Source organism: Athalia rosae, chromosome 2 (assembly GCF_917208135.1).
Source record: "Athalia rosae chromosome 2, iyAthRosa1.1, whole genome shotgun sequence".
In the NCBI taxonomy this organism is placed as follows: Eukaryota; Metazoa; Arthropoda; class Insecta; order Hymenoptera; family Athaliidae; genus Athalia; species Athalia rosae.
Window position 1 is genome coordinate 9,437,222 of NC_064027.1, and position 14,733 is coordinate 9,451,954.

The window sequence follows — 14,733 nt, forward strand, 5'->3', positions numbered from 1 at the left end:
TTCCATAATTTTATGCAGCTATCAATTTCACCCTGTTTCTCTTCCCATCTCTCTCGCTATCGGACTTTCTTCCGGGAATCGATCAGGGCAGCTAATCTAGCCGGTTGCTCCGCAATGAAACCTTCATATTGACTCGCGGGAGGTCGTCAAGCTTGCCTCGCTTTCGTTTAAGGCGATGTTGTTTTTTTTACATAAATCTCTATAGTCAAATTCTCCACGCTACAAATTTCGGGATAACGAAGGATCGACAGTGATTTTATCCGAAATCCGACGGACGTTACGTACAACGGAATCTTTCGTGTTTGCACGTGACAAAAGAATCATACAGTTGTGCCGATTCGGTGCAGTCGGAACCGGGTATCGAGACGATCACTTGTGCACTTTCGATCCCCCGAAGTCTTTTGGGAACGACAAGAAGGGGATAGAGGGCGCACATACTTTTGAAAAATAAAGAGAAATTTCGCACAGTATCTCTCGAATGTTATTGGTGATACGTGAATTTTTTGACCACCCGTATACAGTGGTAATTCGCGTTACGAAGTTGGCGAATCATTTGTGGTGAACCTGGAAGTAGAGATTTGAAATTTGAAAATCCGTTCGGTGATCCGAAGAGAAAGAAAAGATCTTTCGAGGAAAGGAACACACGCCACTGCACCCTCGTCCGACCTGGATCGAGCAGCGGGGGGGGGGGGGGGAACGTGGGGGAGGGCAAAATAGCGGAACAAGGAAGCGGACAGCGGACATCTCCGTAGACGATCTTCTTCTTGTTCTTCTTCTCTTCGCTCCGTACAAGACCGTCTTCGACGCATAAAATCAGTATTATTTTCCGCCACTTCGATCGTAGGGTTGTTAACCCGTGTAGTTTGCTCCGTTCCGCAGCGCACAGGGCGGAAAGGCGAAGGCGGAGAGCGTCATCGGCGCACGTGTCGGGGATAAAACTATGTTACCGAGTCGACGGTAACGCTAGGAAAGGCGGCAAGGCGACAAACCGGCAACCGGCGAGGCCTAGGCGAGCCGGCGAGCGGGATTCACGGAGCAAACCAGGCCTAGGCCTAACTCCCAACGTCTAACGGGATCAGCAACGGTCCGACAAACCGAGTCAACCCGGGAGAGTGGAGCGCGGTGTGCCACCGGTTTAAAAGTGAAACTATGACTATTGTGGTGCTCCTACAGCCAACGACGCTCCTGCCCCGTGACTGTGAAACGTTGTGACGCAAGGAACAAACACGAGACGTCGAGTGCACCCACGATCCCCTTCTTACTCTTCTTCTTCTTCTTCTTCTTACTCTTCTTCTTCTTCTTCTTCCTTTTCTCTTCTTCTTCTTCTTGTTCTTCTTCACCACTTTTCACTCACCAGTTTACCCTGTACAGTTGTAAACACCGCGCCACACCGATCTCCGTATACCTGCCCACCTACACTCTCCCCGGTGGCAGTGGTGGCACCGCCGCTGTACCTTCGCAGACACAGAAAACTCAAACACCATCAATCCATCCATCCATCCATCCATCCATCCATCCATCCACTACCCTCTTCCCCTTTCGTTCACTCCACCCACCTACCCACCGCATACCAACTGTCTACTGTAAACTGTCAACTCCGATCGTTGCCCGTGTCTGGAAAGAGATCCTGAGATTTCAAGGGGATCGAGTGTCTTCTAACATATTTGGTACTTTGCATCATTTTGGAGTACTCCCCCGTCCACTCACTCCCTTTCTGTTTTTTCATACCCTTTATCATTTGTTCGCTATATTTTCATTCCTCAAATCTTCGATCTATTATCTCCGATCCTCACCCGCTCTCGCTCGACGCAGTCTAGTTTAAATATCAAATAAGCACCCTTGTCGCGTGAAGTATGTGATCCGAATATCGATAAACGAAAAGTTTTGTGAGTTTGTTGAAACTACAAGGAAGATTATTTGGATCGTGCCAGTGTTTTCATTGATGTCTGTTTACCGAAAGACCAAAAATGTAAGTTATCCAACATACATATATGTACTACCCGATGTCATTCATCTCTCGTCTCGTCTCCCCTGTATCATCGTTATATTACAGTTTACAAAAGCTATCGTTTTTCGATCATCTTACCTACGTATACGTACAGGTTGCGCCAAATTAAATGTAAGGTCATATCCACAACAACGCCCAGAATTGTGAATATTGTACAATGCATACGAGAGTTAATTTTTCATCCTCGCGGATGGTCGATAAAAATATACACGTACTCGTATTTATAGATAACAAGAATCCTCGACCGAGTACGATTAACCGTATATCGCTTGGAAACTAATAAATATTGCTACTTGCCTTCAATAATTAAAATCGCGCGTCACACGCACGTCTGATGACATTGTAAACCACCACTCGACGACAAGCGTAACGAAATATTCAGTGACTGCTAAAAATAATGGACTGACTTTAACGAATGGAAGTCGCAGAGGCAGGAGTTACGCAACTTTTACGTATACCTATACGCGCGTACGTACGTACGTAGTTATACGTATACGGTTGGTCGCAGTTTGTCGAACGCTGCACGTAGCTGCACACGTTTTGAAATCATATTTGAGTCGCCGTAAAAAATTCGTCCCGGACCAGTCAGAATTTATTCACGATTCGCGATTCTCTGGCGAATCCGGACTTCACGGCGCCCTATCCTTGTGTCCTCGCACACCATTTTCGTATTACCGCGACTTTCAACAATTCGGTATAAATATTCCACTCGACGGTGGTGTACCAGGTACCAATAGCCGGATATCAGTTGCAAATATTGAAACAAATCGGTGGACTGATTGCACGGTTATCGCACGAGTTCTTCGCACTTCGATTGATTCTCTATCGACTCTGATGTGCTTTTCCTTCTTACGCCGAGCAAGGATTCTCTCGCCGATCGCTCCGATTTTACGCAGATCGAAATGAACTCGAGGTCCGGTAAAATTTTTATGCCACAGTTGGACTTTTGTTCAACATTTACCAGGAGGCTGACTTTGATTCGCTATATATGTCATTCCATTTTCTGTTCAAGTTTCACTCTCGTTACTAACGAACGTTTGCGTCATAATTGTATACAACAAAGAACCATTTCAATTTCTCATATAGTGAAAATACGGAGTGGTTCCTCGATAAAATGGTGCATACTTGGTCGGTGTGAATGAATGTAAAGATTTTAATTGAGTCATAACTCACCATCTCCGTACGTACTTGAAAGCGATGCGGGTAATAAAGTTATGCAAATCATCTCGGAGACACGAAATTGACCTCCAATAAGTCGATGCGAGCGTAATCACTCCCGACTTTTTGCGATGTGTACGAAATTTAATTTTTAGCAGCGTATATTCTACGATCGTCGTGGTTACGATTTGCCGTTTAATTGACAGGATCCAAGTCGGTTTCCCCGCCCACCCGCAGTTTCTTCCGGTAACCGTGGTGTTTGCTAGCGGGATCGCGAGTCGTGTGTCTTCGTTGTCACGTCAGTTCGAAACGTGAAATATCTGAATATATTCGTGCATCTTGTTACCCCGCCGTGACACAGCTGTCGGAACAAGCGAGGGTTGATACTGTTGTTCTTCAATTTGGCATAAAAATATTCGCTAATGGGTATCGCGGTGTCGGGATGAAATATGCTTCCCGTAGCCGGCGCCACACTGGAGCATAACTCGCTGGCTCGCTGAACTTCAACGTTCGACCAAGTCCAGATTTTTAGCATTCGAATCAAACGTTGAGGCCGATTTCCTACAGCCGTAGCTATAGTTAACGAATGATTTCGGGGTACCTTGAAATCGTCTGCCAAAATCCACTCAAATGAAAATCATTGGTCATCTGGCAGCAATAGAAAAAGCAGCGTCGTATCAATTCCGCTGAAGTTAGTCGGATTTTACAATGTGGTGCGTTTGCAATACCGGAAGTGAAGTTACTTACATCTGTAATTAACACCGAAGTATAGAATAGATTGTCCAGTTCGAGAATATTTCGATAATGAAAAGTGTTGCAACTGAAAAAAGTTGCAGCCAATTCGTGTGAGACGAATTTGGATCATTTCAATTTTTAGCGCTGGTTTTTCGTTACGATTACGATATCGAAGATATACAATCCGGTCCTTGAAAATCGGCTACCCGGTATATTCGCATCAGAGCAAACCGAACTCTATCCACAATTGTTACTCGATATTCAATACTCGAATGTTATTAAGAGGAGAATCATGGAGAAGACCCATGGCAAAGAGAATTCCACGATATCCTGTGATAATAACGAATCATAATAGCGCTCGTTAGTTAACGTGGATTGATGCTTGATAAACATAATTATCCAACGTAGTAAGTTCACCGAAAGAAACCAGAGTCTAGTTTAACATTACAGAGAGCGAAAGTAGTCTCGTCAATGACAGAGGAGCGAAAGCAACGAAGAGAACGGAACGTGCATCCTTGTAAATGACGAGAGAAAAAAAAAAAAAAAATTGTTGGAAGAAAAAAAAAGTCAAAAGTCAAAAAAAGAAATTGATACGGATAATGCGGAGAACGCGTAAAAAGGTTAACTAATTACACAATATAGACGAATCTTTCTTGCGCGTGGTTGGGGTATGCGGCGCGGTCCATCGTTCCCAGTGCCGTTACAAAATCTGTACGTAGTTTGGCGGCACGAGCGCGCGAGGCGTCGGATAGCTCGCCCGTGTGCAATCTGTGATGAATGGATGTGTGCGTCGTTGGTGAACGGCAATGGTGTGCCGGTGGAGGACAGCGAGGCTCTAGGGTCGACGTCCGCGTACTCGCCTATCTCCGTTTTGACTCGGTTCGACTCGGCACTAGGTCAGTGATGGAGTCACTGCCCGCCCTGAGCGTCGAGGCAATGACACCGGGATGCCCTGCACCGCTACCCGCGCCGCCCGCAATCGCTGTACAAGTTAACAGGCACAACCGACCGAGCGACGCTCTGCGCCGCAGCGTTTTTCCAGCCTTTGCTACTCGCCTGTTCGTTATTCGGAAACATGCGAAACCACACCGTGCGTCGCGATCTCGCGCTCGCCGTTTCGCCGGTTTTTTTTTCTTACAGATATTTATTGCCGATTCTTCTTCTTTCTTCTGTTACATTTTTACAGGTGAAAAGGTCAGGTGCTCGTAGGATTCGACCTTACGATCGGCGGCATTAGATTGCCGGACCTTGCAAGGCTCCGATACGTGCGATTTCATTATCGAAAGTACGAATACCTAACGTAAAAAATTTTTCCTTTGTAACGAACGTGAAAATGGTTCGAAGGAAGGAAAAAGAACTCTCGCTGTTTTACCTCAACGTTCGGTCGAAATTACGACGATTTTACGGACACAGAAATCTCCTTTGATTTCAACCCTCTGACCTCGATTTGTCGGGTGTGCGCCTGGGAGGCTGCGGGATCGATAGCTCGTTCATGTTTTAACTTTTAATCTCCCGGACGGGGGTGCGGGTTTTATAATTATTATTTCATGTCGGCATCTCGTCGAGCTTAAAAGAGACGCGAATTTCAGGGATCATTTTTCGAACCTGTTGTTTTTTTACGAATTGGAAACCAGAGAGTTTACATAGGTGTACGCATTACACGCATGCGAACATGTGTGGGCAAATTTGCAGGGATTATAAAATGAATACACATATAGTTCAAAGCGACGTAACGCTGCAACGCGTCGACTAATTCTCTCTGCAGTTGTGTTGTGAAAATCATCCTGCCAATTTTATTGAAAATCGTATTAATCAAAATATGAGAGAGAAAATGTATCGCAACGTTAGCGAAGTTGGAGTATGAAATTTTGATCTCGCATGAGAGAGACAGGCAACCGTCAAAAATAATTATTGTTAGTCAATGACCTCCCCGAGCTTATCTCAATCGCTGCAATTATGCATTTGATTGCTTTTTTTTTCTTTACTCAAGTCACAAGTTCGTCTCGATATCTCAAAGTGCGTATATACGTATACACACATGTAGATTTGTCACATATATATTTGAAGAGCGGTTATTTCTCGTCTTCAAATTCTTAGTAAACCACGGACGAGCAATTTGGTTTTCCCTACGCGCAAGAACGTGTAAAAATGAAATGTTAAATAAAACTTCTGATTCAATTCGAAACTCGTAATGAAACACGTACGAGGAAAACTAAACGTTCGAATAAACTGGGTTACTTCGCGGCGGACTAAACGACCCGACATTGTTAACCTGATCCGTCTGGAGGCTTGAAACGAAAGCAGCGCTTTGGCATGAATTTTTCACGAGACAAGGCCTCATGTCTTATGCATGCTGGATAATTCTTAACTTCTGATTACGCCGTGTCATCATCGCTTTATCCGTACTCGGATCTTCCGTCGGTGCAGCCTGCGTTCTAAAGTACATTTCCTATCGCGGCGCTACGCTATCTCGAATATCGTGCGCCATTCGAAAAATCTCCACATTTTTAATTCGCGTTCTATCCATATCGTAACTTTTTTCTATCCATCCGTCATCGCTCACTTCCCTAAAACGGATTGAAAATAGTTTCGAAAAATAATTGATAAGGAATTATCAGGGCGTATTTTTAGGTGATTACGTAACGATCCTATGCAAGTCGATCGTACGGTAAATTATTCGTTTTCGTTGGCTCGAGAATTCCCAGAGTTGTACATGGACCTTAAACCCTGTAGTAGCAACGTCTGCGGGAGCTCCTTTCGCCGTTGCGACTGGAATGGATGAATTATATGGCTAGTGAGCGAACATTCATTGCGGTAGGACTTTCCATTGACCGTTATAACGCTCGCTTGTGCCGTGCTCACCTGCGCTTTCTCGTTAACTTATACCGTTCCTTGCGCTTTTGGTCTCGGCTCGGTTCACCGCGAACACTTTCTTTCACTCTCAATTATAGAAAGGTGCGGAAACTAGAAGGTCAAACTCATCGTACTTATACCTGCAGAGCGCATACAAACGCAACCGCGTACATACTTATACGTATATTACCCGCAGCAACTCTGTGACGATTTGTGCAAGGGGAATTTGTCGGACGAATTGAGCCGGTAGCGCGACAGAAGTACCTTTTAATACGCAAAATACCGGAGATCATTAGGTGGCGTATTTTATTATTTCACTCCGTCGACGGGCCGGTCAATCCGACGACCTTGCGACGTGCCACCCAATATAATCCACCTGCCCGCAGAGGTGGTAGAGCGAGTCGGAATCCGATTAATAAAAAAATGCCGGACCTTTAATCGGCGCGAATGCGCGTCGACCGGTTATATTAGGAAGGAGGTTTCGTCCGCAGAGATACAAACGGTGAGCGTATGGTGTGTTCGAGGAGACGTTGCGCGTAGTTGTATCAAATGGCTTAGTTAGCGGTACCGATAGTATATGAGCGAGAGGAAAGGGAGATAGCGGTTCACAACGTCCCGTATACTTTTACAAACTTGAGCAGTAGGCATGCCTCGCTACCGTTGCCGCCTGTTACCGTCGTTGCTCTTACACGTTGTGTAACTCGCCTCACCCGGGATGAACACATTGAGCGGAGCGTATCTTGCGGTTAAAACCTGGGTCCTGTAGAGACTTTCACCTCCTGCGGATCGGCTCACAAGAGGCCGTTGCACCTGCGCGTTCACTGCGGTTGTTCCAGCAAATCGCCTAGGGCAAACATCGGAGCACTCTCACTTGCTCGCTTACTTTATACTCGCTTGCGTACTCGCCCGCACGCACCTTTCCTAATTGCAGTTATACGTATAGTATGTATGTATGTATATAGAACGTAGTGCAACCCGGCTATCAAGGACTCTCGACACTGTTTCATTATCTTCTGGCATTGTCCGATTATTATTTGGCACGCTTTTTCATGTATTTTCTTCAATTATAAAGTACACGAGAATACATACAATTATCTACATACCGTTAATGAAAAAAAAAACAAAAATCAATATTTTTGGACAGTGACGAGTCACTTTCCACGTTAAGACCGTCTGACTGCATCGTATGGGTATATAGGGTTCAAGAGTTTGGTGATAACTTGAAATATATCGAAAAGCTGAAAATTTCATCGGTTCTATTGCGCTTTCTGAATCGATAAAAACATTATTCTAGAGAAGATGGATCGTGTGTTTATTTTAAAGAGGATTAGAAAAACTGAGAGAGAATTGAAATCGCTCGCTGAATCCAACGACCACATTAAAAAGAGTTATTCGCGGTTAGTTAACTGTGACAGCTGTTGTTACGAACCAAGGTGCCATCATAAATAAAAAATCAAAGGTTCGCGAGACTCGATCGTGAAAATTATATCAAGTTTATTTTTAACGAACCGCGTGTCATTATCCCCCCCAGATATCATGGAACCCGTTCGAGTTGTTTCAAAAACAAATTATATACTTTACTACGGAGCAACTGAGAATCTTACGTCCCATGGGATCTAACGTCTAGATTTTGGCTCTAATTGAACTCGGTTGTTTTCTTGTGTCGATACAGAGTTTTAAAACGTGAGTTTTTCAATTGCTGTGGTATCAAAACTTCTCGAGCAAATCCCCATTCATTTATTTCATCTTACTTTATTTATCTTTATTTTTTTTTTTGTTCTATGTTTTTCTTCTCTGTAGAGAGTAGCCGGAAGTTATCGTTAGAAGATTTTCCTTGTACATCTCCGAAGCATATCCATCAACCGATTCGCGGTAATTTTATAACGATATCGGCTGTGTGCGAAATTGACACTGAAATATTTTCATCGTCGGTAGAGATTATTAGGCCGGTGATTTTAAACAGATAAAATTCAAGTGGCGATTTATCAATACCGATGATTTTCTTACAACCAACGACGCGCGAGTCTAAATTTACCAATGGTCAATTTTACAATCTAATTTTGTTGACGATTTTATTTCGTAATAGTTCAATCAACTTGTTCGTTCTTTCGCTCCGACGAAATTTCATTTATTTTACAAGTTTACGAGTTACGTAAAATAGTTTGAGAAAAAATGTACCACCCGGCAGTTCGGTCCTCTCGGTTAAAATTTAATAGAATTTATTTTTCATTCTCTACCTGCAGATCTTTGATTTGAGAAAAGTGCGACTGGCCTCGACCTCTGTTTGCTTTCAACAATGAAAAGCCAAGTCTTTTGTTGAATAGGTGTTGTATAAGCGGGTACGTATATTTATGCATATATCTCTGTACCGAGATAAAGAAGTGATTATTTCAACTCTCTAATCCCGCGTGACTCCAATGTAACGAGTACACGGGTATACGTGTTGGCCGTGACATTTGTTAGTGATTCGTGAAATAGAAAATTTCATATCTCCTACATAGATCCAGCGTTGTAATCAACCGTACTTGATCTAAAACATCACCGGGATAAGAACATATACGCGTACGTGTGACTAACGTTGAAAATATTTCCGATAAATTACGTACTCGGATTAACAATCAGAAACTCGACAGACGACGACCTCAAAAATTAGATATTCGCATGTTTTAGGTACGTTTACCAGCTGCAGATAAACTCCGACAAACTGTTGAACATTTTACGATATCTACGGGTCAGAGAACTGTATTAGTCCGAGCAGCAGATTTGCGAAATTCTTTTCCTTTTTTTTTCTCAACATTACCATTGGCCATTCGTCTCATACTTTGCTCGGCTCCGAATCCGAACTACTGTGTGAGAGTCAAGATAAGAAATCTACGGAAAATTCTCATTGCTGATCAAGAAATACAGCGTTACAAAAATAATTCTTATCGTCACCCCGAATCGATTTTTCAACCATTCTCCACGATTGCGAATATTTATTTTGAAAAATTATCATTCATTGTCAAATGATGATCGTAGACGGTCTCTCCGAATTACTATGTTTCTATGGAGTTTTTCGCCCGCGCGGTGATTGCCCAACGAAATTGTTTTTCTTTCTTTCTTCCACTTTTTTCCTCCTCTTGCAGTTTCCTTGCGTAACAAACCTATACAGAAACGTGACGTTTGTGCCAACTGCACGAATTGCAGTTTACCATTTACAGCTCGTAGATTACAGTTGTAGTCGCGAGAGTTTAAAGTGGGGGCGGGATCATCGTCCTCATAGAGAAAGTTGCCGGCTAGACTTATAGACACCCCGTGAACTGTACTATGTACCGCAGTATATGGGCATCTATGTAGTATAAGGTGAATAAAAATCTTTACATACAGCCTCGTAGTCTCATACTCTCACATACGTACACGTGCACACGTACTTGCGCGATGTGTATATTATTTATATACATGTGTGCTGCGCATTGCACATTTATTGTAGTTGATGGTGTTAGATAGGCATTCGTAAAACCAGTCGTTGGTAAGGTAGGTAGGTGTTTGATTTCGTTGCGCAAGCTGCGCCGAGTAAGCTCGACTCTTCCGGGTGGTTGAGACACGCGGGTGAAGGGCGAAAATCCGGAACATGAAGTGAAGTAAAGAATTAGGGAAAAATGAGAAATAAGAAAGGTTCTCAGCGCGCAGAAACCGTGACTGAGAAACAAGCCGAGCGAAGCTAAGGCTAGATTATAATCCCATAACGATCGATGATTATCGCCATTGTTTGGCGCCCTGTAGATGAGTTAAAAATTTACCGACAACGGATTGTGACCTACCGTGATTTTATCAGATTTTAATTTCCAGTATGCGGGTGAAAAACTTCTCTCCTCCAGACACCTACATTTCTCTAGAATGCATGAATTTCAGCCGTACTTAAGTTGAGATACGGTAGCTAAGAATTTCTCCACAATTTTCTCTGACCCGTTACTCGATGATCGGTCGTAATATTTCATAAATTTTTAATCACTGACTCAAAGGGTTTTCGTAGATGTATTTTTTATTCCTCGGCTTGGACGGACCTTTTTTTTTTCCTATACAATACGAGAGCGATGTATAATACCTACAAATTTCCATTAGCGTTTAAAGCTGATTTCGCTGTCGTGTGGTTGACAGTGCAAAATAAAGAATCAAGGGTTGAAGTTCTGTAGTAGAGTGACGATGGACACGCAGCCTCTAAGTCGTCAAGTCCTCTTCTTTTTCTTCTTTCTGAGCCACCTGTGACTCATTCCTCGGAAGACATTGACCACCGGGTACGCTCAGGGTAGTGCGAAGTTCTCTGCGTTTGTACGCGTCAAAGTTATATATAATGCACGCCTCTGTGGCCGTTGGGTACAACGCGCGTACATTTAGGTATTTTTCCCCCGTGTACGTAGTCTCGAGTACTTGAGGAACGCAGCAGGGACAAGGCGGAAGCGCATTTCGTGGCCGTATGCGCCGCCTTGTGTAGGACCGTAGTCTTCGCTCCTGTGTTGTGCACCGCGTTAATTGAACACGTCCCATAAGCTCGAACTCCCACTTTACAAAAGTACGTTCACATCGATGGAAGAATTTGGTGCTGATTAGTTGCTAAGTTGTTACCAAGATTCAAATTTTGTTGCTGTTACAAATTTAGGAATGCTAATTCTTGATGCCACAAATTCAGGAATGCATATTGTCGATGCTACAAATTTAGGAATGCATATTCTCGATGCTACAAATTTAGGAATGCATATCATCGATGCTACAAATTTAGGAATGCATATTCTCGATGCCACAAATTTAGGAATGCTAATTCTTGATGCCACAAATTCAGGAATGCATATTGTCGATGCAACAAATTTAGGAATGCATATCCTCGATGCTACAAATTTAGGAATGCATATTCTCGATGCCACAAATTCAGGAATGCATATTCTCGATGCTACAAATTTAGGAATGCATATTCTCGATGCCACAAATTCAGGAATGCATATTCTCGATGCTACAAATTTAGGAATGCATATTCTCGATGCTACAAATTTAGGAATGCATATCCTCGATGCTACAAATTTAGGAATGCATATTTTCGATGCCACAAATTCAGGAATGCATATTCTTGATGCCACAAATTAAGGATGTCGTTCTCTCGATGCCACAAATTCAGGGATTACAATATCAAATCGCGAAAGATTACACAATAACGTAGAAGTTCGTATCCGTGGGATATTCGGGTTGTTGATTACGAATTTAAATAACCCCATTTTTCATTCGCCAACTACTCCAATCTCACTTTGATCAGATTGTAATAGTTCTTCCTAAAGTCTAAGATATTCTCGGGTTGCATTCATTCACTTTTTATATCCTTGGCAACAATTGACAAAAAATTTGGGCAGCCTGTTTCACAGAGTTCTCTGTACATACAACTGTAAGTGAAGAGGGAAGTATTTCGATTCACATAAATTGATTCGTAAGTTGATAAAAAATTACCGCGGGAAATATGGTTGTCACGGCTTCTCTTTTTTTTTCTTGATTTTGGCAATTATACGGTAAATTTGTATACAGATGTATATACGATACGTAAAAGTATCCGCGTGACTTTGTCTCTTGATATTCAACGCCCACGCGGCTATAATATCCTGGGGCATTCACATAGGTCCCGCGTAATTCAGTGATGCTTACGAACCGTGTCGTATATGTATAGTGAACTATGTATCCACTTAACAGATAAAAATATCTTCTGGGAGCGATGACTGCCGGATAAAAATATCAAATATAAATGCATCACGCCGCTATACAGGAATATACCTACCTGCAACGGATTCGTTTTGTACTTGATTTGTGGTATTCCAACTCTGACGTGTTGTTCACGATCTATAAATGTGAAATGTTGGAATAAAAAGAGAAAAAAAAAAAAAAAAAAAAAGCAGAAAAATCAAATGGAATAATGAAGGTACGGTCACGCGCCCGAAAGATATTTTCGATATACATCCATAGAATGAATTTATATATCTATATGAATGAACAGCTGGTTGTCGCGTTGACGTGTAGATACAGCTGCCTCATTTTGATGTCTATATACGCGACGGCGGAAATTGAAAGTAACCTTACGAATGAAATATCACATTTCTTTTGATGATTTTTTACCGCACTGTTCCGCCATTCTATGTGAACCCTCTCCCCGTTTATAGCGACTATAAAGAACAACGGCGCGGTGTTCACTGGAACCAGTAACGAGGAAAATAAAAAAAATTCCACCGCGATATCTTGGTGCGGTGGTACTCTTAGCTTTTGTTAATAAAATAAGGAGAATCCTTTGAGCTTGGATTCTCTTCGGAATTAAGATTTTCCATGTTTATCTAAATATACCTACGCAAGAGTCGAAAATCTCATTGCTTTCGCACCCGGGCAACGAGTCTACGTTTTATAGGTATAGCTCCGCAAAATATTCCTGATATTTTTTCAACTTGGGTTATTTTTTATGAGTAACGTCGTAATGTATTCGATCATATCCAAACAGTTCGTTGAATCTTACCGCGAAATTTCCGAAACTAACAAATTTTCAACTCGGGCATACCCATCAAATTGGAAGACGACGTTGACCGTGTCGTTTACTTGTTTCTTCTACGTAACGTACGGTGCGTTGCGTTGCTCTTGAAATTTCGCAAAGAAAAAGAATACGGACAAGAGCGTCGTAGATCGGTACCCCGCTGGTGTTCGAAACGATATTTTCCGCGTTCATTCCAGTCATTCCGTAAAACGTTCAAAACATCTCAAAAGCACCGGTACAACGGAAGAAAAAAAAGCAGAAGCAGTTCAAATATTTAGACGCAACATGTTCGAGCATCGACGGTTTCTATATGTACTCGCGTTTTTTATTTTTTCTTCTTTTTTTTTTTATTTTTCCTTACCCCCCATCGATGCTGCCGGGCAGCTTTTTTCCCCTCGTATTCTTTCTCATTTCTTACGTTTCTCGTTTGTTTTTTTTTCCTCTCTTCTTCGTTTTCTTCGGCTTATAAAAACTCCCACACGACAGGCTTGAGAGGATTGGAGAGGAGGGTGGGGGCTAAAAGTAGTAGGGAGTAAAAGGGAGGGAAAAAAGAGCGAGGAAGAGAGGGTAAGGAGGGAGAGAAGGCCGTGGTTCGTGCTTAAGCTACAACGCGAGAAGCGTGCCTCCGATGCCTCGTGCTCCAGTCGTTGACCCTGCGACGCTTCGTCCTCGCGAACGGTGGACGTACCGTGCCTACTACACGTCGTCGAACGAGGGTCGTAGCGACCTCATGCGCTACGTAATATATAGATGTACATATTTTCGTACGTCAAAATTGAGAGTACGTGAAAGATATGGCGATCCAGTTGTATCGTCCACATTTCGCATGACTTCGTACACGAATATATACAGCAATGTTCAGCAATAACTTTGGTCAAAATGACAGGGTAGGCAGAGACCTCAAACACAAGGATTTTGTTGAGCATTTTCATCACCGATCGTGTCCTTCACACGCGGAAAACCAAAAGACATTTCCAGGCATGGGTTGCAATGCCGAAAGTCCGAGCGAAATACTTGTATTTGGGTATTCTACCTACCCTGTCGTGCCGGCCAAAGTTATCGCTAAGACCCTGTATATTTTCACGCGATTATCCATGTAGGAATAAACGCACGTGTGCGTGAGCCATTCGCGTGGGCGTAGAATAACTCGCACGGCTTACCGGAACTCCGATACGATCAGGAAATTTGCCAAGTTTCTATTTTCCGACTTTTCCTAGACCCCGTAATGGATGAATTGAAATATACGTTCTTTTCCCGAATGCAATCTCCGTCCATGCTCGTACCGTATCGTTATCAAATAGCCACGATCGGATGCGAGTGACATCAATTTCTTGATATGGAACTCCAAATTTTCGGTCCTGTTCAGAAAAAAAAGAAAATTTCTCACTCCTCCCGGAATGCAATATTTCAAAATATGTATATCGAAGTTGTTCAGACCTACCAGACACAA

The 14,733-nt window shown here is 42.8% G+C and overlaps 1 protein-coding gene across 2 annotated transcripts in view; it reads left to right on the plus strand.

Annotated features, from left to right (window-relative positions):
- Window positions 1-737: 737 nt before the first annotated feature.
- Window positions 738-14,733, plus strand: part of LOC105694036 (hormone receptor 4) — a 96,870-nt gene continuing 82,874 nt past the window's right edge. For both annotated transcript variants that reach the window (XM_048650544.1, XM_048650543.1), the window contains exon 1: window positions 738-1,969. The gene's annotated coding sequence lies outside the window, so the exon portion shown is untranslated. The remainder of the gene's footprint in view (window positions 1,970-14,733) is intronic.